Consider the following 4,200-nt stretch of genomic DNA (forward strand, 5'->3'; position numbering starts at 1 on the left):
GTACCAGGGATTGAACTCGGGTCATTGCACTTGCAAGGCAGGCCACTGAACCCCTGAGCTGAATCCCTGGCCCAAAAATATTCTTTTAAAATCCCACATTATTCAGCCTGAAGAAGGAAGGGAATTCTGACAAAAGCTACAATATGAATGAATCTTAGGACATCATGCTCAGTGAAATAAGCCAGACACAAAAGACAAATACTCTCCAAGTCCACTTAGCTGAGGTTTCTAGACTAGAAAAATTTATAGACAGGAAGTAGAGTGGTTACTGACAGCAACTGGGAAGGCAAGAATGGGGAGTTGGTGTTTCAGTTTGAGATGAAACATTCTCAAGGTGGATAGCAGTAATGGCTGGAGAACAATATGAACTTTCTGAATGCCAGTGAACTGCCAACTTAAGTGGTTACAATATTTTTCAAAATAACCAAGTGTTCAGCATGAATTAGTAAGGTAGGAGCACTGATCAGGTGTTGCAGCCATGTTCCCCTGTGCACAAAAGGCATCCAGACTTCTAGGAGGAGGTAACAATCAGCCAAGAATGGAGCTCTGCATATGAAGATCCCCTGATGCTGATTGATATTGGCAAGGAGCTAGCAGAGTCTCAGGACAAAGCCACCCAGAACACCAGGCTCCTCCAAAGACTGTGCATGCATGTGTGCATGTACCTGTGTGTGCATATGTGCACACATGTATGTGTATGTGAGAGAGAGAATTTAAATGTCAAATACTTCAGACTTTTTTATTAGAACACACACTGATATTTTATGAAGTTAGAAAACACACAGACAATGGTATTTCCCCAACAGGGCATATTCTGAGTTTGGCCCAACTACCTGAAGACTCCAGGGGTCAGCAACTTTCACAGTGACAGGGACCTCGAGGACCAATCAGATGCAGGTTTGCTCCTACCCTTGACAAAACAGCCTAGAAATACGAGGACAGGCAAGGTCCAGATGGGAGTGTACCTGCCAAGTGTCAGGGAAAATGTGGAATGTTCAAATGCCTGGCAGAGTGGGGACAATATGCCTCCATGGTTTTGTTTTTTGTTTTAATCATAAGATGGAAAGGAGCATTTGTATCTGTCTGATTTCTTCAATTACTTCTTTGTGGTTTATTCTGCCTAACAGTACTCAGGGACCAGTGCTTACCTGTTGGATCCAAAATATTTAAAAAGGCTCTATTTCTGCCTGAACCCAGAATGGATCCTGTGGCTCTTCCACCTTCAATCTGATATTCTAAAATGGCCTATAGCATGTGTTCCCTAGTCTAGAGTGAATAGAGATTAAAAAACACATATTAATTGTGTTTGACAGGCCAGCCCTCTATGGTCTTCCATTATCCGAACAATGGACGAACCAACGTTAAAGCATCTCACAACAACTTTGGCCAGATCATGTGGGACACAGCTTGTGAATTCTCAGCAGCTTAATGCTGAGCTGAAGATCTCTTTGTACAAGATGACACATTTGGTTTCCCTTCTGGATCATATGTAACATCGTTCCACAATAGTGAGATTGCAAATCACATCCTACTAATGCCCAAGCCTATTGTTAACTTGCTGTGTGACTTTTCATGTAATTATCAGCATTCTTGGGCCTGTATTTCCTCAAGTATAAAACATTTTGATTCAATACATAAAAACTGTAGGTGCTTGCCAGACCCTTTGTGAGGGCTTGTGCTTCAAGCCCCAGCTCTCTGGACATGTTCATCTCTGCTGTTTTCATGGAATAAGCATCTCAGCCAAGGTTGTGGCCCTCCTTGGGGCAGCTGGGGCCAAGGTATGGTTGACATGGGGATAGTAGGCCTACATCATTGGCCTCAATTTTGGAGGATGCTAAAGGCCACTCCAGTTGCAGAGCTCCCCCCAGGAATAGTTAAAACTTCAATTTTAATCGGGTCACAACGTCAGCCTCTACTTCTGCCCAATTGTGTTGTGCTTACCTGCTTACAGAGAGAGAACAGCATAAGAGGACTCCCCAGAAGTCACTGGCATGCAACTGTCCATCACAGCCTACTTCCAAGAATTTAGGCAAGCTCATTACTTGTACAATTTGATGCATTCAGTCACTTTGTGTACCAGGTAAAAAAATGTACCTAAAGGCTGATAGAAAGTGCAACATAGCAGCAGAATTATGCTTAAATACTACCTATCACCTTGTAGGCTGGAATTTTCACATTTATTCATTTATTAACTCAACAAATGTTTTCCAAGAATCTACTTTTTGTCAGATACTGTTCTTGGCTCTATGGATACAGTGAGTTGAAGAAAGGTTCTGTCCTGGTGGCAGCTGCATTCCAGCAGGGATACAGTCAAACAAATTGGTATGTTGTATGCTAGTTTAGGACTCCACAATTTTTTCCTACTGGACCAGGGACTGTATATATCTGAGATGTGTGGATCAGACTGTCTTATAGCAACTATCCAGTTCTGACCTCCACATGAAAAGCAGCCTTATGTAATCAAATGTTCATGGCTGTGTTCCAATAAAACTGCATTTTCAATAACAGTGGGCAGCCTGAGAGCCACAGCTGGTCACCCGTGTTCTAGATAGCAAAAAGCAGAGTAGGAAAAACAACCAGGAAAGTTATGATAAGGACTAGCAAACACTGGACCAGAGAACTAAAGAAAATGAAGGGCTAGCCATGTGGATGTTTGAGGTGAAGTACTCCAGGCACAGAAACAGTACATGTCAAGTGCGCTCTGTTCCAGGGACATCCAGAAGGGCAGCAGAGCAGGAGCACAGCAGTTCAGGAAATGAGAGGAGGTGAGAACAGAGGAAAAGTTGAAGGTTGACCAGCAGGCCACAGAGGCCAAAAGCTTTTTATCTTCAGGCCTTTGGCTTCAACACAATGATAGTGACTGTTTACAAAGATTAAAGGGGCAACTGTTTCAAAGATTACAGTGTCTTCAATAATCACTACTTTGTTTGTTTTTGTTTTTGTTACTCGGATCGAACATCACTACTTTCTAATGTCAAATATTTTCAAATATTCCAAGTCTTCGCAACATCCTAATTTACATACAGAATGCAGACTCACCCTAACTGGGATATTTAAGTAGAGAAGTACATACTCCAAAATAACACAAACAGCTGTGTACTGTGTACTGAATCACTTTGATGTAGATACTGAGTATTTGCCTGTAGCTTTGAATTTGACTCTTTAGCTTCAACAGCAAACTCCAAACCAAACACAAGTGGCCTGGAATCTCAGTGCCTCTGCTCTTTCATCCTGGCTCCTGCTGCCAAGCTCCAGGTCTGTTTCTGAAGGCCTTGCTCAGATACTGCCTGTGTTCCTATTTGCTCTGCCCTACAGCCCTCTCCCCAGTGAATGTGTTAGGGCCCCTCTCCATGCACCTGTGCCATTTTTGTGCCTCTCTCAGCACAAAAAAAGCATTTCCATGAGTTTCCTGTTCTGGCTCACATTGTATTTATCATGTCGCTGAACTGACTGAAGCATCAGCTGAAAGCCCTAACATCTCCTGAACACCTCGGAGACTCCACCCACACAGGTGTGGTCATTTTGCTAAGATATAAATTATCTGCCTCAAGATGGGCTAAGCAGCACCATGCTCAGTGTTTCGCATGGGGTGATAACACATGCCACTGCCATTCACCCTTGATGAGGAATCTGGATGGTGGAAAAGGGAGTGGGCAATAAGAGGTGTGGATAATCTCCCCTGAACCACAGGCCTTATCTGCCTCTGAGAATCATCTCCCACTCGAGTTGTCCCTGTGGTCCCAGGCATAGCCCTATCCTAGAGTCACCTGCTCATTGCTCTTTGGCCTAGATCTGGGACACAGAGTGGAGAGAGGACCTGGCTCCTTGCAGCCACCAGCAGATGACAGAGAGCAGCACCCCCACAGCGACGCTGTGTGTTGATTCAGCATGCTGTATTTCACTTAATCAACTGCTACATCTCATTCTAAACAGACAGCAAAGGAGAAAAATCCCTGGAATCCACATCTAGCATGGGAAATAAAAGTAAAAGGTTACAGAGAACAGTCTTCGCAAATGGATTCAAAATAGGTCTTATCTTCCTGGCTTTGAAAAGTTCTCAATCTCGATTCTCTACCTCACCACTTAAAAAAATAAATAAATAAATAAAAACTGAAAAAAAGCTAAGATAATTACTGCATTTAAAAATGTTTTTATGGGATAGCATAAAGAAATAGGCAAGGAGGGTCTGCGATCACCCGG

General features: G+C 43.1%; 1 protein-coding gene across 7 annotated transcripts in view; it reads right to left on the bottom strand.

Moving 5' to 3' along the window:
* The window catches only part of Mgmt (O-6-methylguanine-DNA methyltransferase), a 280,232-nt gene that overhangs the window by 137,856 nt on the left and 138,176 nt on the right, over window positions 1-4,200 (bottom strand). The gene's annotated exons all lie outside the window — the stretch shown is intronic.

Source organism: Fukomys damarensis, unplaced genomic scaffold (assembly GCF_012274545.1).
Source record: "Fukomys damarensis isolate Sample0158 unplaced genomic scaffold, DMR_v1.0_HiC HiC_scaffold_8, whole genome shotgun sequence".
In the NCBI taxonomy this organism is placed as follows: domain Eukaryota; kingdom Metazoa; phylum Chordata; class Mammalia; order Rodentia; family Bathyergidae; genus Fukomys; species Fukomys damarensis.